Source organism: Biomphalaria glabrata, chromosome 2 (genome assembly GCF_947242115.1).
Source record: "Biomphalaria glabrata chromosome 2, xgBioGlab47.1, whole genome shotgun sequence".
Taxonomy (NCBI): Eukaryota; Metazoa; Mollusca; class Gastropoda; family Planorbidae; genus Biomphalaria; species Biomphalaria glabrata.
The window spans coordinates 14,781,695-14,808,441 of NC_074712.1; the positions used below are offsets into that span (position 1 = coordinate 14,781,695).

At 40.6% G+C, this 26,747-nt stretch overlaps 1 protein-coding gene across 2 annotated transcripts in view; it reads right to left on the bottom strand.

Moving 5' to 3' along the window:
• Nucleotides 1-24,827, bottom strand: part of LOC106059821 (cadherin EGF LAG seven-pass G-type receptor 1-like) — a 134,813-nt gene extending 109,986 nt beyond the window's left edge. Inside the window, exon 1 of one of the 2 annotated variants that reach the window (XM_056019243.1) lies at nucleotides 24,465-24,827. The gene's annotated coding sequence lies outside the window, so the exon portion shown is untranslated. Of the gene's footprint in view, nucleotides 1-15,489; nucleotides 15,615-24,464 lie in introns of those variants that run through there. The other variant, XM_056019244.1, reaches the window with a different exon arrangement.
• Nucleotides 24,828-26,747: the final 1,920 nt, after the last annotated feature.

The following is a 26,747-nucleotide window of genomic DNA, read 5'->3' on the forward strand; positions in this document are numbered from 1 at the left end:
TTAATACCACCATATTTTCTACACGTGGAGGCGCGGTGGCTGAGCGATAAAAGCGCTTGGCTTCTGAAACGGGTGTCCCGGGTTCGAATCCTGGTGAAGACTGGGATTTTTAATTTCGAAATCTTTGGACGCCCCTGAGTCCACCCATTTGACTTTAGTTGGGGAAAGTATAGGCGGTTGGTCGTTGTGCTGGCCACATGAAACCCTGCTCGTTAACCGTAGGCCACTGAAACATATGATTTTTACATCATCTGCCCTATAGACCATAAGGCCTGAAAGGGGAAACTATTCTCTATACCGGATACATCAAAATGTTTTCTATTTATGGATATGCCGCCATGACTGATAATCTGCAATAGGATTTCCCCATTACTTTACGCAAAATCAAACCAGCAGGCGTATTACTCTATTATAAGTTTTTCTTGTAAAGTGTCCAGGGTAAAACACATTTTGTATCAGGCCTTAAGTTTAAAATAAAAACGTAAATCTACACGGCATTGTTAGGAAATAAAATGACTGGTTTAAGCAAGATTTCTTCCTGAATTATATATAGATCCAATCATTTTCAACAAAACCGGAAAAGGAAGCACATAAAAAAAAGCCTTGTTCTGGCAGACGACAATATGGCGTATCTACTAAGTAAACAGTCAACAGCGAGACGTTTATTGGACACGGTATAAAAAAGAAACGTATTCTCCTCACATAGAAGAGGTCGATAAAGAAATGAGATTATAAGGAAACATGAAGAGAGGAGGAGGGATGTTGGGATAGGGAGGGGGGGGGGTCGTTGATAGAGGGGGGACAGTGATGAAAGAACTTGGTGGGTCGATGCTAGTCCGTTAGATGCAGAAATATCTTTTTTTTCCCCTCAATGTTTTTATCTAAATTGACCTGTTCAGACGAATGCATGCCATTGATTGATGATAGCAGCCTAACAAGTTTGAAATATATATGTCAGTGATATGACGTTAACATTCAACATGTTTTCATATTCATAGGCCAGTGATTAATGTCTAAAGGCTAGTTGAGGTAATATAGAATATGTCCATGAAGTTTGAAGTTTACAGACGGAGGGAAGTAAATCACTGTAGCTACTAGTAGCTACTTAGCATAAGTTTGAAATAATGTTGAATGGTATATATGTGTTAGTGTAGCTCAGATAGCCCAGCTGTTTTGTTTTTTTTTTGTTGTTGTTTGCGGGCGGTTAGAGCTCGCTTCCCAATGAACTTAGAGTGGCTTAGACAAACACCATGCATTAGTACATTCAAGATGAACATGAGAATGTATTCGTTACAAACGTATTTAGATTGGTTCTATTCTGACCTCTTCTTCTTTTATATGTCTGTTATGTTTTCATGGCCCCTTTATGTTTATGGACAGTGCTAGATAAAATTCTAGCTAGAGAATCCCTGAAGCTTTCAGGAAAAGTAATAAATAATTTCTCCATTTACTTGGCATTTTGTAGAACGACCAGAGCTGCCCCAGGTTACATGTTATTTACTAATATAAATAGATCTAGTTTCTCGGACTATTAGTTCTATTAATTTGCTATTGCCAGTAGTCTTTACAATACCACATAGTGTAATTAGAGTATAAAACTGTGTACTGTTTGCTTATAAAAAATAAAACTTTTAGATAAACCATTTTTATGTCTGAAATATTTGACATAATTGGTTTCTGATGGCAGAACAGACTCACGGCCATGCTGCGGAGTCACACTCAAATATAAGAATTTTGCTCGTTACGAAATTGACCATTGTAATCAAAACTGCAGTCTAGGTAAGAAACAAAAATTGATGTTAATTAAAACAAGTCAAATAGTTTTGTAAAAAAAAAACAATACCTACTTTATACAATGGACCTCATTCACCAATCGTAAACAAACAACATTTAGCCACGTGGTGCTCTATCTCTTCTATATAATTTACGATCTCATGTTTAATTCATGATGGTTGTCACGTGACAGTTTTTTTCATTGTTTTATCAATAAGATCACGTGACTAAATGTTGTTTGTTTACGATTGGTGAATGAGGTCCATTTATCAAGTGATTATTTCGCTCTTAGAAAAAAAGAAAATGTTTTCCCTGCCCCATTACACCCTTCTTCCGTAGAGGGAATGTATGAATCTACTAGACTTAACTCTTTCTCTCCTAACTGACGATACCAACGTTGATTCCTCCAGAATGTGGTAAATAACTACGGAGAGAAAGAGTTAATAATATTCTAATGATTGGCCTTTAGATATACACTTACAAGACGGTGGGGAAAATGATCCTGAGCATTCATTGATGACAAGTTTGAATTGGGCCTACATGAGGAAATACCAATAACGTATACTCTGTGCATGATAAGTATTTGCTAGTAGTCTGGCTTTTTTTTTTCTTGTTTGTGGGGTGGAATGTGAGGGGGGGGGGGGTAAATGCTTTTTATTTTAAATTCAACATTCATTAGTTATTAAGAGCAAAAGAATCGTTCTAAAAGTTGTATAAAAGAGGCGCGGTGGTTGAATGGGAAAGCGCTTGGCTTCCGAACCAATGGGGTCCTGGGTTCGAATTCTGTTGAAGACTGGGAATTTTTTGTATATTTTAAATCTTTAGGCGCCTCGCATAAGTTGGGGGAAGTTAAGGCGATTGGTCGTTGTGCTGGCCACATAACACCTTCGTTAACCATAGAAACAGATGACCTTCCAGTCCCATAGATCGCTAGGTCTGGAACAGATGACCTTCCAGTCCCATAGATCGCTAGGTCTGGAACAGATGACCTTCCAGTCCCATAGATCGCTAGGTCTGGAACAGATGACCTTCCAATCCCATAGATCGCTAGGTCTGGAACAGATGACCTTCCAGTCCCATAGATCGCTAGGTCTGGAACAGATGACCTTCCAATCCCATAGATCGCTAGGTCTGGAACAGATGACCTTCCAATCCCATAGATCGCTAGGTCTGGAACAGATGACCTTCCAATCCCATAGATCGCTAGGTCTGGAACAGATGACCTTCCAGTCCCATAGATCGCTATGAACTGCGACTTTACTTTTGAAGTTGCTATAAAGGAAGACTTGTCTTAAAGTGTTTTATTTGTGAACATATTTTCTTTTTTTTTTCTCTACTTATTGGATATTTTACAATAAATAAAAACATGAAGATTTGAGATTTATCATTTAGACAGAATACAAACAGAAAACGTGGAAGACTAGACTCTTGTTCTTGGCATTCTAGACACCTGACTGGAACATTATTTATCTTCATTCTTAAATATGTATTTGTGTTTTAGAAGAACCGAATGTAAACTATCTGCAAACTATGCATTGTGGAAAGCGTGGTCGAGAGGCTAAGTGCACTTGAACTTGGCTTGGCTACCTAGAAGAGGGCTCGAGGTTCGACACCCGACTCGGGCAGAGTTGTGTTTACTGAGCGCCTAAAGGCAGCACGGAAAACCAACTCCTAGATACCCCCTCCCCCCACTGGTCCACAAAGGAGATTGGACCAAAGCGATCTGAGCATGCTATAAGCATGAAAGTAGCGCTATATAAAGGCTATAAATATATGAGAGGCCTAATATATTAGACTATTAAGAATTACTATGAGCTACTGTTGCTGTTGCTGTTAGGGCGCGCATAGCCCGTGGGTGCCAGGATTTCGCGCATAGCCCGTGGTTATTAGAATTTCGTACTTTGCCAATAACGGATGCTTATTAAGATGAAAACTAGGTAACCTTTTCATGTGAATGTAAAATATTTTAATCGGGGTGTATGCATTGAGCATCTTCCTTGAAGATCTTGGGATTCGTAGATATAGACAAGCATTGCATTTCAAAGGAATGGCTACTGATATAATTATTGTGTTTGGATAATATTTATATAACAATTAAACATTACTTATAGGATATTTTTTATGCAAAATATAATGTATATCAGATATGTGTTTAAATTATAGAAACATAATAATTATATTTATATTTAAATATTGCATATATATGTTGCTAACAATTTAGCATCTGTCCATTAAATCTCATTTTAATCTTTTGTTGAAGTTTTGAAAACTCCATAGCATTTTATCGGAACTTTAACAGAAATGTAGCTCTATTGTATTACCTCCCTTTTTACATGACGCATGTCACATCAATGCTATGGGTCATACACAATTTCAAGCATTAGATTTTCTCAAGTCTTGGCTGTTTTCTGATTAACTTAGTCCAGCGTTTCTAAAACTGTGTGTGGTGGGGGGGGGGGGAGGCACAACGTCCGGCCTAGAGTTATGGGGAACAAGCCGGTCAGTTTATTTTTCAAGGGACAAAAAATGCACTTCGATTGTATGTTAGTAAACCAAGTTTGAATATTAACCTAGTAAAATGATAATATTAACATTCTAAATATTATTTTATTAAGTCCTTCGCTAACATGTATAATTAGATCGACGCGTAGGACGTAATCATCTTATTTTTTTTTTTGAAGTGACGTCTCTATTTTATAAGTGAAGAAGAACGAGAGGAATAGATAGCGACAATCCTAATCACAAGATACGAATCTGTCATCTGATCTGTCATCTGATCTGTCATCTGATCTGTCATCTGATCTGTCATCGGATCTGTCATCGGATCTGTCATCGGATGTCACCTTTTATGCCATATGATCTGTCACCTGTCACTTGATTTTTTTCACCTGATATGTCATCTGAACCATCCCCTGATCTCTCATCTGATGTTCTTGATGACACAAGGACAAAAAAAAGCCAACTTTTACCACCTATTTACTATCATCCACAGCAACTGCAACAGCAAAGTCATCTGCATCAACATCCACCAGGTTTTATATACAACATGCGGATCAGCCTTTACAGCCCTAAAATCCTTACAAGTTATACAACCTACACAACCTACACAACCTACTGCATATACACGCTATACAAACGTTACAACCTACACAACCTACACAACCTACTGCATATACAAGTTATACAAACGTTACAGACCGCTACAACCTACACAAGCTATAAAACCCATACATTCTATACAAACTTTACAACCTATACAGCCTATACAACCTCTACAAACTATATAACCTATACAAGCTATACAACATGTACAACCTCTACTACAACCTATATAAGCTATACAACCTATACTACAACCTATATAAGCTATACAACCTATACAACCTATACAAGCTATACAACATGTACAACCTCTACTACAACCTATATAAGCTATACAACCTATAAAGCCTATGCAAGCTATACAACATGTACAAGATATACAACCTATACAAACTATACAACCTACCCAACTATACAAGGTATTGCTATTCAAAGTATACAAGGAGAAGATGCTAGTATCTAATTGAAGCAGACCTATACATGAGTAGAATGAAAAGATAGCACTACGGTTAGAGAGTGTCCAAAAGTTTCAGTCCTCAATGGACTGGCGACAATCAACCAACGGAGCGAAGAAATAAGCAACATTCAATTCATCCGTTGAAAGAAGGAATAAAATAGGGAAGAAACACTCATCTTAAATGAAATTGACTCAGGAGAATCTGACAATCTGGGATCATCTTAACAATCTGACGATCTGGGATCATCTTAACAATCTGACAATCTGGGATCATCTTAACAATCTGACAATCTGGGATCATCTTAACAATCTGACAATCTGGGATCATCTTAACAATCTGACAATCTGGGATCATCTTAACAATCTGACAATCTGGGATCATCTTAACAATATGACAATCTGGATCATCTTAACAATATGACAATCTGGATCATCTTAACAATATGACAATCTGGATTATCTTAACAATATGACAATCTGGGATTATCTTAACAATCTGACGATCTGGGATTATCTTAACAATCTGACAATCTGGGATCATCTTAACAATCTGACAATCTGGGATCATCTTAACAATCTGACAATCTGGATCATCTTAACAATCTGACAATCTGGGATCATCTTAACAATATGACAATCTGGGATCATCTTAACAATCTGACAATCTGGGATCATCTTAACAATCTGACAATCTGGGATCATCTTAACAATCTGACAATCTGGGATCATCTTAACAATCTGACAATCTGGGATCATCTTAACAATATGACAATCTGGATCATCTTAACAATGTGACAATCTGGATCATCTTAACAATATGACAATCTGGGATCATCTTAACAATCTGACAATCTGGGATCATCTTAACAATATGACAATCTGGATCATCTTAACAATATGACAATCTGGGATTATCTTAACAATATGACAATCTGGGATCATCTTAACAATATGACGATCTGGGATTATCTTAACAATCTGACGATCTTGTATTATCTTAACAATGTGACAATCTGGGATCAACTTAACAATGTGACGATCTGGGATCATTTTAACAATGTGACAATCTGGAATCAACTTAACAATCTGACAATCTGGGATTATCTTAACAATGTGACGATCTGGGATCATTTTAACAATGTGACAATCTGGGATCACCTTAACAATCTGACGATCTGGGATCATCTTAACAATGTGACGATCTGGGATCATTTTAACAATGTGACAATCTGGGATCACCTTAACAATCTGACGATCTGGGATCATTTTAACAACGTGACAATCTGGTATCAGCTTAACAATCTGACGATCTGGGATCATCTTAACAATGTGACGATCTGGGATCATTTTAACAATGTGACGATCTGGGATCATCTTAACAATCTGACGATCTGGAATCAACTTAACAATCTGACGATCTGGGATCATCTATACATTACTATACAACATGACAATCTGGGATCAGCTTAACAATCTGACAATCTGGGATCATCTTAACAATCTGACAATCTGGGATCATCTTAACAATATGACAATCTGGGATCATCTTAACAATCTGACAATCTGGGATCATCTTAACAATATGACAATCTGGGATCATCTTAACAGTGAGAGATATGGCAGCAATGGTACTTGTGCTTTCCCCAGTTAAATCCTAGGTCTCGCATACAAGGACCGCATCACGAATGAAGAGATTAGATACAGTTTTAATTCTGCAACTGGACCAGCTAACTACTGTAAAAAAAAAAGTAAACTCAAACCGGCCTGTCAGTAAATCAAAGGCAAAAGAATGAAGAAAGACGGAAGACAGATCTTGTGTGGTGCCCCAATGGTCCAAATGACTACGGCTTAGGTGAAGGTGAAGTTAAATGTGAACCTGGCCTAACTGATGTTATTGAATGATTATCTGATTGATATAATTGTGTTATAAAGGGACAATATCTCATTCCCAGCCTCAATAAAATGATACGTTTCAATGGTAGTGTTTTCAGTGGTACATAGGAATGATAATACGTACTGCTTGTAAATAGTTGATATTCAAAATATATACACGTCTAATCATACTAACTAGATTTTTTTACTGTTTAAAATAAAAAAAAGTAAATTTATTTTTTGTTTGTAAATGTATTCAGCTAGTATAATAAAGGATATTGAATTTAACAAAGCTGTAAGGTAATAAAGTCAAAATGTCCACCCCCTCAAAGTTCGAACGTCTGAACCGACATCTCAGCGCTTTGTTTATTAGATCTCACGAAGAGAAAGGATAGGAGGAGAGAAAAGAATTGACAGACAATGTAAAGCTCAGACATCAGAGAGAGAGAGAGAGAGAGAGAGAGAGAGAGAGAGAGAGAGAGCTTGCGACATACACATTTAACGTCGCTGACAATGTCACATCACGTGACTGGTTGTGGCACGCGACGCAATGAACACTCCAGATGGCATTCTTTGACTTTTGAAACCTGTCCATGTAACAGACTGCTTTTTAGTCTCGGCAAGGATATGCAGGCGTCATTGGCGATTTCACACTAAAAGTGGATCTCCCTTAAAGTTCTCCAAGCAATACAATTCAGTTAGAGAGACAAAGAAAATAGTGATATGAAGAAATGTGGAGCTGATACAATGGAACTTTGAAATAAAAGAAAAAACGTTAAGAAAATGAAAAGATGGAGATGGAGTGAGACGAAATAAACAATGTCAAGGACACACAGGGTAAGATCGTTGTTGCCAACTACAAGATCATACCTCCTTTATACAACTTATAGAGTGATTGGTTTTTTTCTTAACTAATGAATGTTTGATTAACAAACAATGGAACATTTTTTTCCATTTCCCCCTCCCCCTGAGAAAGAACCCTGCTTAAGCGAATGTATCTACTACACTTTATAATATGCCAATGACAGGCGTTTCGATCTAGACTTAGAATTTTTGACGATCTGCACAATTTTCCAGAAGATTAATTTAGTTAACTCTTGAGTCAACAAAGCCTTACATTCGGAAATTCCCGAAAGCGATAGTCCTTACATTACAAGAACGCGAGTCCTTTCAAACCTATCTTCGATTTAGATCTACTTCATCTAGGTCTAGTTCTCTATCCAAATTTAAATTTAATTTTTTTACTTTGAAAATTTTTTAGCGGTCAAACTAGAGTTTTCCGCATGTGCCCAACGAGCTAGTTTCAAAATCTGATTCTACAGCGCCGAAAAGTGTACTAAGAAATATTATGCGTATTAATAAGCGAAGTAATGATACAGTTCATTAAAATACTTATTAATACGCCCCTACTTCGTACACTGGGAGCACCAGAAACAAAATCTAGCTTGTTAACGAACTGCCTCCATGTATAATAATATCTATCTGTCTAATAGTTGTCAAAACATCAAAGCTTACAGCCACCCAGCCTGAAGAGCGTGCACTTTGTGCACAGTGACTGATCCATGTCCTGCACTAAATGTATGCGTAACAAACGTTTATGTCAACGTAACAATTTGATCTTGTTTGTTTTTTTTTCGAAACAAAAGTTACAGCGAGTCAAGGTAAAATTCCCTTTCACTGACTAGATGACTTTAAATATATACATCTACGTCAAGATGAAAAGAGCATGTTATCAGGGCAAGCTGCATGCTAGTGGCGTATATAATAGGCGGGACTTTGAGTCGTCGTTTAATGTAGTCCATCTAGTGGGATCTACGCGTTGTTTTGTGGCGTGTTTGCGCCGCCATTTTGGTGACGGCCGTTTTGGCGACAGTAATTTTTAATAAACATTTCTTCTATTTTTTTCTATATGAAAAAAATGACCTGAATGTTTAAAATGGAAAAAAAAAACAACTTAGAAAAACGAAACTCATATTTAGTGTAATTTTATCAATTAGTTTGGATCAGTCATGCAATTAAATTAGTAATAATAAATCTGTGCGATTAGAAATAATTTTAACAATTGTATTGTTTAGCGAATTCCATGCTTTAAGCTTTCTCACTACGCATTGATCATATCACTTGTTGGATCAGGGTGGGAAAAGGTGGGGGTAGAATGAAAGGGGTATCTGGATAAATATTTTTAAAAGCATTAATAAAAAAAAAAGTAAAGTCACTTTAATTCATCTCGAGGGCTCAAGTCTCCTAAAGCTAACACACTAACCACTATGCCAAGGCAGTTCTTATATTTTTCTCTGTATACAAAGTATAAAAAGAACTAATTCAACTTATACCACAACATCAGTCAAGTACAATTTCTTTCCTTTGTTCGATACCAAACAAAATTATTAATTGCCGTTTATTAACTAATAGTTGTTGTTTTTTTAATTATTTATTCTTGTTTTGTCAGGTAGAAGAAATAACGTGAAATAATTACTTTTTTTTAAATAATCCCGTCATATCATACCTCCTCGCTGTGTCTTGTGCACAAATCTAAACGCAGGTAACACTCAAATAAGCAAAGCAATCAACTCAGGTGAAAGACCAACACTCTAAAGGTACTCGACGCTGAAGAACGATCTCGAACAAGGCGTTTAATACTCAATGAAGGGAAGCGTCGAATGTCGAGCTAAGTTAAATATCTACTCCAGAAATTAAAGCCGACCTCTCTCTAAAGCTACCACAAGTTTTCTGTGTTTATTTTCGTTACACTTTAAAACCTAGTCTTGTTTTTAATAATCACGCCAATGGACCTCACTCACCAATCGTAAACAAACACATTTTGCCACGTGGTTCTCTATATCTTCCATACAAATTTCGCAATCCATAAAGGCTGTCACGTGATACGTAATTATCATTGTTTTATCAATATTATCACGTGGCTAAATGTTGTTTGTTTACGATTGGTGAATGAGGTCCATTCTGTAAGCGAAACTTTCCCTCTTTATGAAACAAATAACTTTTCGCGCCATAACTGCGAACACTTCTAAGGCCCATCACTTGTAGCCATCCATCTATAATGCACCCCCCCACCCACACACACACACACATAAATATAATAAATATAAACACAATATTTTCAAATGAAACGCCTCTTCGGAGAAACAGTTTGAAAAAAGAAACATCCCCATTCGCAACTTAGTTCACACTTTACATATTTACCAAAGGACTGGAAAGAAGCTAATGTCACCCCCCTATTTAAAAAAGGAGAAAAATCTGACCCAGGAAACTACAGACCAGTATCACTTACCAGCATCACATGTAAAATCCTAGAACACATAATATGTAGCAACATCATAAACCACTTAGACAAACATAATGTCCTCACACCATACCAACATGGCTTTAGGAAATATAGATCATGTGAAACACAACTAATAGGACTAATTGATGATTTTTCAAAAGGTTTAGATAATAGTGAACAAATAGATGCTATCTTACTAGATTTTTCTAAGGCTTTTGACAAAGTTCACCACCATAGTTTGCTTAAAAAATTAAAATATTTCGGCATTAATGGTCCACTGCATCAGTGGATTAAAGACTTTCTGATAGGGAGAGAACAAACTGTAATAATAAATGGCTCTAAATCAACACCGATAACAGTAAACTCAGGTGTACCTCAAGGAACAGTCTTGGGTCCACTACTATTTTTAATTTACATAAATGATTTACCAAATTGCATTACTTCAGGAACAAAAGTCAGATTATTTGCAGACGATTGCATAATATATAGAACAATAAAAACAACACAAGACACAGATATTTTACAAAGAGAATTAGATGAATTACAGAAATGGGAATCAAATTGGAGCATGTCTTTCCACCCAGAAAAATGTCAGTTGTTAAGAGTAACAAAAAAACTAAAACAAATTAATTCCACTTATCTTATTCATGGCAAACCAGTAACACAGACTAAAAACGCAAAATACCTAGGTGTTATAATAAATGAAAAACTGTCATGGAATCCACATATTGATGAAACTACAAAAAAATCAAACAAAGCATTAGGATTTATTAAAAGAAATTTCTATAAATCAAATAAGAACATAAAACTAAAATGTTATTTAACCTTGGTTAGGCCAATAATAGAATATGCATCCTCTGTTTGGGACCCCTCAACTCAAGAAAACATTAAGAAACTAGAACAGACACAAAATAGAGCAGTGCGATTCATAACAAACGAATATTCACATTTGACTAGAGTAACACCTTTAGTAAAATCACTAAATTTAGAAAGCCTTCAGGACAGAAGGCTCAAAAGTAAAGTAGCAATAATACATAAAACACTGAACCATAATCTTCAAATACAAAAACAAAATTTAATAAAATACTCTGAAAGACACAAAGATAAAGGCACATTCCTCATCCCATATGCTAGGACAAATTTGTACAAATACTCCTTCTTCCCTAGTGCTATTAGAGCATGGAATGGGTTGCCTGAGCTAGCCAGGAAAACCAGTGACTTGGCAGAATTTAAGTCATTGGTTAATATGCATGACTAAATGCATGACGCGTAGGACGTAATCATCTTCTTTTTTGAAGTAACGTCTGTATTATATAAGATAAGATAAGATTTATTTTTATTTTGTGAGTCTCTAGATCTAGAGAGTGACATTATTTAAAATAACCCCACTTCACAGACCGTATTATGCAACAGCTAACAAAATAAATAAATTAAAAAAAAACACACACAGACATACTCACACCTTTAATAGACCCTTATATTCACTGTGAAAATTTATGGACTTTTAATTTTTGCTTTTTTTTTTTATACAGAGGGTTTCAAGCGAAACCATATGCGATCTGCTCCATATTTTACCACATCTAACGCCGACAAAGCCGTTGTCAGCGGAAGGTCTAATTAATTTGTCGTTAGGTCGTCTGCACATGTCTTCGTCAAGGGCCCTTCTTACCCACAGACTTATACAACATCTACTTACACATAGACATATATAGTTACACACATAATTACACAATCACAGACTTAAACGGAGTTACACACAGACCCAAATATACACAGACATACAAACAATAAAACACATTTACCAGTTACGTAAGCAGCATATCGCTTTAGAAATTTATATTATTCTACAATTTATAAATTGCATTTTATAGAAATCATTTCCTTAGAAATATTATATTCAACTCTGTGTCAACAAGTACAGCTTTCATTTTCTTCTTCCAAAGAGAACAAAAAAAAAATCTATTTCACTCAGAAGTTAAAAAAAAATTAATTACTAAACGGAGGCTAGATATATAAAAAAAAATTAATTTGGCTTTAAGATGGCGTGTCACATCTGAGCATGTCCCGTCCACATTTGGCATTAGCCTCGGGCGCTGGGGCGTTTTCGTCCTCAAATCAAAGGATCAACTCGATCTTTAAAGGAATTGGAATTCTCTTCCAGGCACTAGACCTCCCCCTCTCCCCATCGCGACATTCACAGTAAACGTTCTGTCACTCACACACACACACACATACACACACACAGCTTTTCCAACGAACAAGAAAATAGGTTTACAACTTTGTTCTCTTTTTGTTTAGGCTCTTTGGAGTTTGTGTTGAGTGCTGTGTAATTACAGGCCCGTCTTAATGATGCCAAACATTGAAGTTTAGGAGAATTTCTGTAGGAAAATTTTGATTTAAACGGAAATGTAGTTTCTGTGTCGTCTCTTTTTGGGGTCTCATTTATTATGTTTGAGTGTCGTCTACTTTTTTTTTGGGTGTGTCGTCTACTTTAAATAGTGTCGTCTAATTTGTTAATATGTCAACTAATTTTGTATAATTGTCTAATTTTGTTCTTGTGTAGTCTAATTTTTGTTTGTGTGTCGTATAGTTTTGTTTGTGTGTCGTATACTTTTGTTTGTGTGTCATATAAATGTGTTTGTGTGTCGTCTAATTTGTTTGTGTGCCATGTATCAATGTTGTCCACTTTGAATGCATTTAGATCTATACCGGCGTACAACAAAAATGACTATCAACAGCAGATTTAATTACTTCAAATTGCTCGTTTTTTTCTTTTTCGTTCTTTCGCTGTCTTTCACTCTCTGTCTGTTTCATCCCCTCCCTCTCTCTCTCTTTCTTTCCTTCTCGATTGACTTCTCTGATAGTAAAAAAAAAATTAACTCACAGAAACGTTTTGAACTGAGCTAACAAAAGAAGGGAATCAATAAGCAACTAGATCTACATACATTTACACCTGTAGGAATCAATACACAACTAGATCTACATACATTTACACCTGTAGGAATCAATACACAACTAGATCTACATACATTTACACCTGTAGGAATCAATACACAACTAGATCTACATACATTTACACCTGTAGGAATCAATACACAACTAGATCTACATACATTTACACCTGTAGGAATCAATACACAACTAGATCTACATACATTTACACCTGTAGGAATCAATACACAACTAGATCTACATACATTTACACCTGTAGGAATCAATACACAACTATCTACATACATTGACACCTGAAGGAAGTAATCAGACACGTCTAAGAAATAATTAGATCCGAATTTAGTATCATACACATATCGTATACTCTTAAGCGAGCAATTCTTGCATATATATATATGTATATACACACAAATTTTATTTCGAAAACGGCTCTAACGATTTTTTTTTTAATTTCCAGGAGATCATTGAAAACAAGGAGACCACGGGAACCCTATTATAAGTTATAATGGTTTAATTTAATAATTTACACCTAGAATTAGCGCGGGGCTTATGAAAGTTCGTTGCCCACTGCGGCTGCATAGGTTGCAGTGGCCTTTCATTATGCTGCCGCCTCTTTTGGTTTACCTATAAACCTCGATAAAATGGTAGTCATGTTCCAGAAGTCACCCAATAAAACCTACTCAGCTCCAAAGATCACCGCGCATAGACATCTCTTAGCGTGGTAGATAACTTCACATATCTGGGAAGCAGAGTATCAAATGACGCATTGCTGTAAAGGAGGTTGATATTTGATCAGGGATAGTCGTGCTTTAGGACGCCTCCAAGCCCCTGCAAAAATCAGTGTCTACCAAGCAGTGGTTCTCCAGACTCCTCTTTGTGGATCTGAGACATGAGTACTTTATAGAAAGCAGCTAAGACTTCTTGAACGCCTTCACCAAAAATATTTGCACATCATGGACATACGGTGGCAAGACCGAACTACAAACAACGATATTCTTGCGAAATGGTATGAACAACTTATAGTCCGACAGTCACGCTGGGCAGGGCACCTATTCCGTATGGGGCTCTAACATCTGCCAAAGGCTTTTTAGTGAGCTTAAATGTGTTCGGCATAACAGAGGTGCTCGAAGGGAAACGCTTTTAAGTCTCTTAGGGAAAATGCGCCATTTTAGTTAGTTACAAAGTGTAGGTTTTACTCAATAACGTAGACGTTGAATCACTTGATGCTTTGTACTAAAGCCATAATGTACATACTCATTGCAACATTAATTGTCAGAACGTAACCATTTTAGAAGTTACACTGCAAAGACTTTCTTCCTAGCCAATAATAGCCCAATAGTTTGACGCAAAAGATGCAATGTAAAACAACACGACGTGAGCTGTGGTTTTTATATACATTTTGGGGGGACTTAAGAGACTTTCTATTCTAATCGTATTAGTATTTTGGGGGGTTTTGGCACATTGGCACAATTTAGGCCATGTCGTGCCCGTAATCCCTCAGGGGTTATTCTCCCTTCGTATCACAAGAGCTAAATTTATACAGTTAGGTCATTAAAAACAAGGTCTATTCACAATTAAGATAGTAAAAATTTATTAATTCAATAAAAATATGTTGTAAATATTACATGTTCACAATTTCATTACCCTATCACAAATCAAACCATCGCAGACAACGATTGCGATTGCTTTTGATTGGTGAATGAGGTCCATTGTACATGGCGATTAGAATAGTTTTAGACCAAATAACAGCTGACCATAGGGATGTCACCTTCAACTGGATAGCCTCCTAACGTGGCCATAAGGGGAAACGAAACTGACCATAGGGATGTCACCTTCATCTGGATAGCCTCCTAACGTGGCCATAAGGGGAAACGAAGCTGCAGATGCAAATTCCTAATGATTTTTTTCGCTTGTAGTGAAAACTCAGTTTTATATTTGAGTTGGCAACAGTGATCTTGATATATGTAACACCTTGACATTGTTTAGAATCAAATATTTAACGTGAAAATGTCTAACTATATTGAGATTGTACGCACATGTATTATCTTACCCAAACTGGAGTCAGATCACTGGCAGGTATATCACGTCACCAATATGTAATACTAGACCAGCCAATTTTGTTGTTAGATTCAAAGTCACCGGAAAGGGAAACAGCTTCAATAAAAACTTGCGACAACATTGGTTTCTTATTGGTTTCGGAACAAATATAAAATTATCAAAAGAGGCTATGAACTAAAATGCTGTTTGTGTAATAAAAATAGTTTCAAACAACTTACTAAGACAGCACAATTTCTCATTTAAAAGTTTTTCTATGACATTGAGAGGATTAAGAGGGGAAACAGGATTTATTTTAATCACCTCCACTGTGCCAACTAAGCAATTTTCTGGTGATGTATCAGGTCTGCAGTAGAACTGTCATTTGGAAGGTAACAAGAATCTCTTATGGATGTTTAGGGACTCGGATGTGTCGTTGTGGCCAGTTGTCACAATCCCTTCGGTTGATATAGCAACAGGATGTTTTGTTACTTATTGATAGCTTCCATAGTTGCTTAATCACTAAGCTTAGGTTTTCAAATTTTCTTCGCTTTTCAATGTGTTGTTATAATTATTATTAATATTATTATTTTTATTGCTGTCGGAAATAGATAGTAAAGCTGTGAAGTATTTTAACTACTAATTGATATAATGAATAATGGGTTTGACCCAGAATCAGATATTTTCTCAAATCGATCACTACGCCACTCGTGTATCGTGACACTCACTATGTAATGAAGTACCAGATCCACATTGCTCCTCCCACCCCTTCCCCTCCTTTTTTTTCATTTCTTTCCCTCAACCCCTTTTTTTTTCCTTATCCACTGTTTGATCAAACACTTTTTATAATTTACATCAAAGAGCGACAACTTCTACCGTGAAGGAAATGTATTGTCTCCCTTTGCAGTACAATCTGACAAATAAAATCTACATTTAGTTATGAAGAGAGTATTTCAACAAAACCACGATGCACGAAATGCGACGCAGTTACAAAACTTGTAGATGGACCCTTAGAATTGAGGAATTCACACATTACGTCAAATAGAAAGTCAAACTTAGATGCCATTTAATACAGAGGCCATGAATTGACCAATAGAAGACCATTATTACATATTATTGAAGAATGATTTTGTCAAAGAAAAGCTTGATGATTTGTTTTAATGAACCAATGGCGCACTCACTGTAACCAAGAAGCAAATCGCTGCATCTATTTTTATTTACGGTGAGGAGAATGAAGACATTTAATTTTTAAAGCTGCTTTTAGTGTTTGAGATGTAAACGTGACAGACAGACAGCACAAACACAATAGCAGCCTTTCCCTATAAACAGCAAATAGGCCTACACCTTTCAAATTTGCATGCAGGAGATACGAGAACTGTCAACGTGTCAAACTGTAAAAGCTTTTGCTCAAATGAATCAAATTAAAAGCATCAGACGATGTGTCGTGTTATTTTTAGCTCTAACTCTTGTGTTTCCCAAACTTTGTCCTCAACGCAACACTTCTAACATTCTGAGTGTTTAGCTGAACACTTTGCTTTTTTATTCAAGAGATTAATTCACGTGGTGGCCTGCTAATTAATTATTCCAGTAGTTCGTGGAACACGTATTCAGGCCTCAAGGAAACCTAGGGTTCCCAGAAACACAGGGAAACACTGCTCTAAGCTAATAATGAGCGAATAATGAAAAAAAACAACAACAGGGCAACCACAGATAAAGAGACCATCGCAAAGACAATCATCAGGAAAACTATCGGACAACCACCATGATGATTACAGGGACAACTACCAGAACAACCATCAAGAAAACAACAGGAACAACGACCAGGACAACCACTTAAAAAACTACAGGAACAACCACCAGGTCAACCACCGAGAAAACATCCAGGATTACTACAGGACATCAACCAGGAAAACCACCAAGACAAACACCAGGACCAACCACCATGAAAAATATAGGAATAACCATCCCTAAAACCACCAGGACAGTCATCAGGTCTGCTACAGGGGCAACATCCAGGTAAGCCACAAGGACAACAAAAAGGACAACCGCCAGGGCAACTGTAAGGCAACCATCAGACCAACCACCAGTGACAACCACCAGGGCAGTTATAAGGCAACCACCAGGGAAAATCACCAGGACAGCTATAAAGCAACCACCAGGGAAAATCACCAGGACAGCTATAAAGCAACCACCAGGCCAACCACCAGTGACAACCACCAGGACAGCTATAAAGCAACCACAAGGGAAAATCACCAGGACAGCTATAAAGCAACCACCAGGCACAATCACCAGGACAGCTATAAGGCAACTACCAGGCTAACCACCAGGCACAATCACCAGGACAGCTATAAAGCAACCACCAGGCACAATCACCAGGACAGCTATAAGGCAACCACCAGGCTAACCACCAGGCACAATCACCAGGACAGCTATAAGGCAACCACCAGGCTAACCACCAGGCACAATCACCAGGACAGCTATAAGGCAACTACCAGGCACAATCACCAGGACAGCTATAAGGCAACCACCAGGGACAATCACCAGGACAGCTATAAGGCAACCACCAGGGACAATCACCAGGACAGCTATAAGGCAACCACCAGGCTAACCACCAGGGACAATCACCAGGACAGCTATAAGGCAACCACCAGGCTAACCACCAGGGACAATCACCAGGACAGCTATAAGGCAACCACCAGGCACAATCACCAGGACAGCTATAAGGCAACCACCAGGCTAACCACCAGGGACAATCACCAGGACAACTATAAGGCAACTACCAGGGAAAATCACCAGGAAAGCTATAAAGCAACCACCAGGCCAACCACCAGTGACAACCACCAGGACAGCTATAAAGCAACCACAAGGGAAAATCACCAGGACAGCTATAAAGCAACCACCAGGCACAATCACCAGGACAGCTATAAGGCAACTACCAGGCTAACCACCAGGCACAATCACCAGGACAGCTATAAAGCAACCACCAGGCACAATCACCAGGACAGCTATAAGGCAACCACCAGGCTAACCACCAGGCACAATCACGAGGACAGCTATAAGGCAACCACCAGGCTAACCACCAGACACAATCACCAGGACAGCTATAAGGCAACTACCAGGCACAATCACCAGGACAGCTATAAGGCAACCACCAGGGACAATCACCAGGACAGCTATAAGGCAACCACCAGGGACAATCACCAGGACAGCTATAAGGCAACCACCAGGCTAACCACCAGGGACAATCACCAGGACAGCTATAAGGCAACCACCAGGCTAACCACCAGGGACAATCACCAGGACAGCTATAAGGCAACCACCAGGCACAATCACCAGGACAGCTATAAGGCAACCACCAGGCTAACCACCAGGGACAATCACCAGGACAACTATAAGGCAACTACCAGGCCAACCACCAGGCACAATCACCAGGACAGCTATAAGGCAACCACCAGGCCAACCACCAGGCACAATCACCAGGACAGCTATAAGGCAACTACCAGGCCAACCACCAGGCACAATCACCAGGACAGCTATAAGGCAACCACCAGGCTAACCACCAGGGACAATCACCAGGACAACTATAAGGCAACTACCAGGCCAACCACCAGGCACAATCACCAGGACAGCTATAAGGCAACCACCAGGCCAACCACCAGGCACAATCACCAGGACAACTATAAGGCAACTACCAGGCCAACCACCAGGCACAATCACCAGGACAGCTATAAGGCAACCACCAGGCCAACCACCAGGCACAATCACGAGGACAGCTATAAGGCAACTACCAGGCCAACCACCAGGCACAATCACCAGGACAGCTATAAGGCAACCACCAGGCCAACCACCAGGCACAATCACCAGGACAGCTATAAGGCAACCACCAGGCTAACCACCAGGCACAATCACGAGGACAGCTATAAGGCAACCACCAGGCTAACCACCAGACACAATCACCAGGACAGCTATAAGGCAACTACCAGGCACAATCACCAGGACAGCTATAAGGCAACCACCAGGGACAATCACCAGGACAGCTATAAGGCAACCACCAGGGACAATCACCAGGACAGCTATAAGGCAACCACCAGGCTAACCACCAGGGACAATCACCAGGACAGCTATAAGGCAACCACCAGGCTAACCACCAGGGACAATCACCAGGACAGCTATAAGGCAACCACCAGGCACAATCACCAGGACAGCTATAAGGCAACCACCAGGCTAACCACCAGGGACAATCACCAGGACAACTATAAGGCAACTACCAGGCCAACCACCAGGCACAATCACCAGGACAGCTATAAGGCAACCACCAGGCCAACCACCAGGCACAATCACCAGGACAGCTATAAGGCAACTACCAGGCCAACCACCAGGCACAATCACCAGGACAGCTATAAGGCAACCACCAGGCTAACCACCAGGGACAATCACCAGGACAACTATAAGGCAACTACCAGGCCAACCACCAGGCACAATCACCAGGACAGCTATAAGGCAACCACCAGGCCAACCACCAGGCACAATCACCAGGACAACTATAAGGCAACTACCAGGCCAACCACCAGGCACAATCACCAGGACAGCTATAAGGCAACCACCAGGCCAACCACCAGGCACAATCACGAGGACAGCTATAAGGCAACTACCAGGCCAACCACCAGGCACAATCACCAGGACAGCTATAAGGCAACCACCAGGCCAACCACCAGGCACAATCACCAGGACAGCTATAAGGCAACCACCAGGCTAACCACCAGGGACAATCACCAGGACAGCTATAAGGCAACCACCAGGCTAACCACCAGGGACAATCACCAGGACAGCTATAAGGCAACCACCAGGCTAACCACCAGGGACAATCACCAGGACAGCTATAAGGCAACCACCAGGCTAACCACCAGGGACAATCACCAGGACAGCTATAAGGCAACCACCAGGCACAATCACCAGGACAGCTATAAGGCAACCACCAGGCTAACCACCAGGCACAATCACCAGGACAGCTATAAGGCAACCACCAGGCTAACCACCAGGCACAATCACCAGGACAGCTATAAGGCAACTACCAGGCCAACCACCAGGCACAATCACCAGGACAACTATAAAGCAACCACCAGGCACAATCACCAGGACAGCTATAAGGCAACCACCAGGCTAACCACCAGGCACAATCACCAGGACAACTATAAGGCAACTACCAGGCCAACCACCAGGCACAATCACCAGGACAGCTATAAGGCAACCACCAGGCCAACCACCAGGCACAATCACCAGGACAGCTATAAGGCAACTACCAGGCCAAGCACCAGGCACAATCACCAGGACAGCTATAAGGCAACCACCAGGCTAACCACCAGGCACAATCACCAGGACAGCTATAAAGCAACCACCAGGCACAATCACCAGGACAGCTATAAGGCAACCACCAGGCTAACCACCAGGCACAATCACCAGGACAGCTATAAGGCAACCACCAGGCTAACCACCAGGCACAATCACCAGGACAGCTATAAGGCAACCACCAGGCTAACCACCAGGCACAATCACCAGGACAGCTATAAGGCAACCACCAGGCTAACCACCAGGGACAATCACCAGGACAACTATAAGGCAACTACCAGGGAAAATCACCAGGAAAGCTATAAAGCAACCACCAGGCCAACCACCAGTGACAACCACCAGGACAGCTATAAAGCAACCACAAGGGAAAATCACCAGGACAGCTATAAAGCAACCACCAGGCACAATCACCAGGACAGCTATAAGGCAACTACCAGGCTAACCACCAGGCACAATCACCAGGACAGCTATAAAGCAACCACCAGGCACAATCACCAGGACAGCTATAAGGCAACCACCAGGCTAACCACCAGGCACAATCACGAGGACAGCTATAAGGCAACCACCAGGCTAACCACCAGACACAATCACCAGGACAGCTATAAGGCAACTACCAGGCACAATCACCAGGACAGCTATAAGGCAACCACCAGGGACAATCACCAGGACAGCTATAAGGCAACCACCAGGGACAATCACCAGGACAGCTATAAGGCAACCACCAGGCTAACCACCAGGGACAATCACCAGGACAACTATAAGGCAACTACCAGGCCAACCACCAGGCACAATCACCAGGACAGCTATAAGGCAACCACCAGGCCAACCACCAGGCACAATCACCAGGACAGCTATAAGGCAACTACCAGGCCAACCACCAGGCACAATCACCAGGACAGCTATAAGGCAACCACCAGGCTAACCACCAGGGACAATCACCAGGACAACTATAAGGTAACTACCAGGCCAACCACCAGGCACAATCACCAGGACAGCTATAAGGCAACCACCAGGCCAACCACCAGGCACAATCACCAGGACAACTATAAGGCAACCACCAGGCCAACCACCAGGCACAATCACCAGGACAGCTATAAGGCAACCACCAGGCTAACCACCAGGCACAATCACGAGGACAGCTATAAGGCAACCACCAGGCTAACCACCAGACACAATCACCAGGACAGCTATAAGGCAACTACCAGGCACAATCACCAGGACAGCTATAAGGCAACCACCAGGGACAATCACCAGGACAGCTATAAGGCAACCACCAGGGACAATCACCAGGACAGCTATAAGGCAACCACCAGGCTAACCACCAGGGACAATCACCAGGACAGCTATAAGGCAACCACCAGGCTAACCACCAGGGACAATCACCAGGACAGCTATAAGGCAACCACCAGGCACAATCACCAGGACAGCTATAAGGCAACCACCAGGCTAACCACCAGGGACAATCACCAGGACAACTATAAGGCAACTACCAGGCCAACCACCAGGCACAATCACCAGGACAGCTATAAGGCAACCACCAGGCCAACCACCAGGCACAATCACCAGGACAGCTATAAGGCAACTACCAGGCCAACCACCAGGCACAATCACCAGGACAGCTATAAGGCAACCACCAGGCTAACCACCAGGGACAATCACCAGGACAACTATAAGGCAACTACCAGGCCAACCACCAGGCACAATCACCAGGACAGCTATAAGGCAACCACCAGGCCAACCACCAGGCACAATCACCAGGACAACTATAAGGCAACTACCAGGCCAACCACCAGGCACAATCACCAGGACAGCTATAAGGCAACCACCAGGCCAACCACCAGGCACAATCACGAGGACAGCTATAAGGCAACTACCAGGCCAACCACCAGGCACAATCACCAGGACAGCTATAAGGCAACCACCAGGCCAACCACCAGGCACAATCACCAGGACAGCTATAAGGCAACCACCAGGCTAACCACCAGGGACAATCACCAGGACAGCTATAAGGCAACCACCAGGCTAACCACCAGGGACAATCACCAGGACAGCTATAAGGCAACCACCAGGCTAACCACCAGGGACAATCACCAGGACAGCTATAAGGCAACCACCAGGCTAACCACCAGGGACAATCACCAGGACAGCTATAAGGCAACCACCAGGCACAATCACCAGGACAGCTATAAGGCAACCACCAGGCTAACCACCAGGCACAATCACCAGGACAGCTATAAGGCAACCACCAGGCTAACCACCAGGCACAATCACCAGGACAGCTATAAGGCAACTACCAGGCCAACCACCAGGCACAATCACCAGGACAGCTATAAGGCAACCACCAGGCTAACCACCAGGCACAATCACCAGGACAACTATAAAGCAACCACCAGGCACAATCACCAGGACAGCTATAAGGCAACCACCAGGCTAACCACCAGGCACAATCACCAGGACAACTATAAGGCAACTACCAGGCCAACCACCAGGCACAATCACCAGGACAGCTATAAGGCAACCACCAGGCCAACCACCAGGCACAATCACCAGGACAGCTATAAGGCAACTACCAGGCCAACCACCAGGCACAATCACCAGGACAGCTATAAGGCAACCACCAGGCTAACCACCAGGCACAATCACCAGGACAGCTATAAAGCAACCACCAGGCACAATCACCAGGACAGCTATAAAGCAACCACCAGGCACAATCACCAGGACAGCTATAAGGCAACCACCAGGCTAACCACCAGGCACAATCACCAGGACAGCTATAAGGCAACCACCAGGCTAACCACCAGGCACAATCACCAGGACAGCTATAAGGCAACCACCAGGCTAACCACCAGGCACAATCACCAGGACAGCTATAAGGCAACTACCAGGCTAACCACCAGGCACAATCACCAGGACAGCTATAAGGCAACTACCAGGCTAACCACCAGGCACAATCACCAGGACAGCTATAAGGCAACTACCAGGCCAACCACCAGGCACAATCACCAGGACAGCTATAAGGCAACCACCAGGCTAACCACCAGGCACAATCACCAGGACAGCTATAAGGCAACTACCAGGCCAACCACCAGTGACAACCACCAGGGCAGTTATAAGGCAACCACCAGGGAAAATCACCAGGACACTATAAAGCAACCACCAGGCACAATCACCAGGACAGCTAGAAGGCAACCACCAGGCTAACCACCAGGGATGATTAGAAATACAACCACCAGGACAACTAGACTGAACAATTAGACTGAACAATTAGACTGAACAATTAGACTGAACAACTAGACTGAACAATTAGACTGAACAATTAGACTGAACAACTAGACTGAACAATTAGACTGAACAATTAGACTGAACAACTAGACTGAACAACTAGACTGAACAATTAGACTGAACAATTAGACTGAACAATTAGACTGAACACTGCCAATACCAGACTTCTCTCTTGTTTACAATGATCAAGGATGGAACGCTCCGTGGACTGAGTAGAATCAATATTGAATGGGGGGGGGGGCACAGCCAGAACATCTTAAGTGTGTTCCACAGACAAAACAGAAATTAGTCTGTTAGTTAAGAACAGGTGGAGGTAATCAAAACAAGACATAAGACTAGGAGACATCGACACTCTGTACTTACATGTTGAACTCTGACCTTGTCAACAAGCATAAATATCCTGTTCCGCATCCAAGAAACTGGGAAGACACCCGGTACTTCCAAGCAGGGATACTTTGAGCACAGTCTTAGCACAGCAAGCGTAAAGAAATAAACATAAAGTCTCACGGCGAGACAGATGATCGGTGACACCGTGTGGTCCACTGTCTTAGATGGTATCTGGCATAGGTGTAGTGCCTTCAACTCGTTTGTCTCTCACTGCCAGTGGCCACTGCCGTGCCAGCACACACACGGGAATATCTATGCATACTCACGCACGCGAACACTGTACTACATCCTTTCGTCTGTCTCGTTTACTGAGTGCCACCTCCTCTCTCTCTCTCTCTCTCTCTCTCTCTCTCTCTCTCTGTGCCAACCGAGACCATTTTAAGTGTGTTTTGGTTACGTATTTGAGTGTGTGTGAACGCGTGTCAGCGGGTATGTGTTTTGTGTCGACTGTGGATTATGCGACACCTTCTTAAAGAGCTGATCGAAGTAGAAAAAATGATTTACGGAAACCCACTTGTGTCATATTTCATTGTTCAGATCTTAATAAAAAAGGAAATCGAAATAATAATTGAAATAATACCTTTGTTCCCTCGCCTTTGAGATCCTCCTCACACAAGTAGAATGATGCAAACATGCAACTGAGATACGAGAATAAATAAATTTCATTAATTAAAAGTTATAAAAGATGTTTCTGTCATTCGGTTTTATTCAACTTTTCACTTTCGTTTTACTCGCTTTCTGTTGAATTTTCCAGATTAAAAAAAAGGAATCAAAAACACTTTTAAAGCAACTGTTTGCTTTTTATTGAATTGATCATTTTAAAACAAAGCATACACTTACAAAAATTATATTACAATAAAAGATAAGTTCTTTTTTCCTCATTGATATATATGTATATATCTATCTACTATCTATCTATCTATCTATCTATCTATCTATCTATCTATCTATCTATCTATCTATCTATCTATCTATCTATCTATCTATCTATCTATCTACTATCTATCTATCTATCTATCTATCTATCTATCTATCTATCTATCTATCTATCTATAGTTAAGAGTCGTGACAAAAGCTCCTGGATTGTTGCCATTGGACAGATATGAGAGAAAGGCCCTTAACCCAAGTATCCGATAATCATTAAATCACACCCTCAACTCAAATGTTGTCAAAAAGAATTATGTCCACATGTAGAAATGCATGAAATGTTTACGTTGGCCTTATTCAGACTGGCGACACTCAGGACCTCGCGTATTGGGTTTGAGTGATTGCAATCATACTTTGAATTAACACTTTAGTATGGATCGATCCAGGATTGTAGTTGTTGGTAGCGTTTAGTTCAGAGATGTTGAGATCCGTCCTGAAAATGTCAAAACCTTTATGCTTACCTGTATTTTAGAGCCATGACCGGATAGTTGGGTCATCCTGAGTTTGAAGGAAAGCATTAACATTTGTAATCTATTTATAAAGAGGCCATACACCAAAAGTTCTTTAAAAAGATGTGTCTACAGTCTACACTTATTGGTCCTGACACCAATGAATTGAGAAACAGCCAAACACTTTGAGTTATAAAAAAAAGAAGTTCAATAATAGCAAATGATGGATTGAAATAAGACTCTTTCGTCCTCCAGGAGCACTCCACACAAAGTTGAAGCAAATAAAACAGATCTGTTGAAAACTGGTAAAAACATCCCCTCCCGAAATGTATAGGCCTACAAAACCCCTGTGTCCCCCTCCCTCTTGAGAATCCCTGTGAGTCATCATTATTAAAATGTACAAACAAAGATTCTCTTTTTTTTAAATTTATTTCTGCTTATGTCTCTCTCTCTCTCTCTCTCTCTCTCTCTCTCTCTCTCTCTCTTTTCCTCTCTGTCTCTCTGTCTCGCAATCTTTCTCAATAATTATGTAAAAACAAAAAGTTTTTGTTTGGAACGTATTGATTTATTGAGCACAAGGTTCAACATAAAACTCAATACAAAGAACAATACATCGTGCTAGAGACCTGTTCAAAGATGAATATCTTTCACTATATTCAAAAGTACACAAACTTATGATCTATTGCACACAGCAGAGATTTAAATACAAACACAAATTAATTTTAACTCTGACCAACTATACATTGTAAAGTGAAATATAGTAAATATAGTTTTTGGAAACTCTAGATTTTTTTTCAACTGTTCATATAGTCATTTAAAAATTCAGGAGCTGGTGACCCTTATGTAGCTAGCAGCACTCGGTGCTTCCTACTGGCAGAACGTG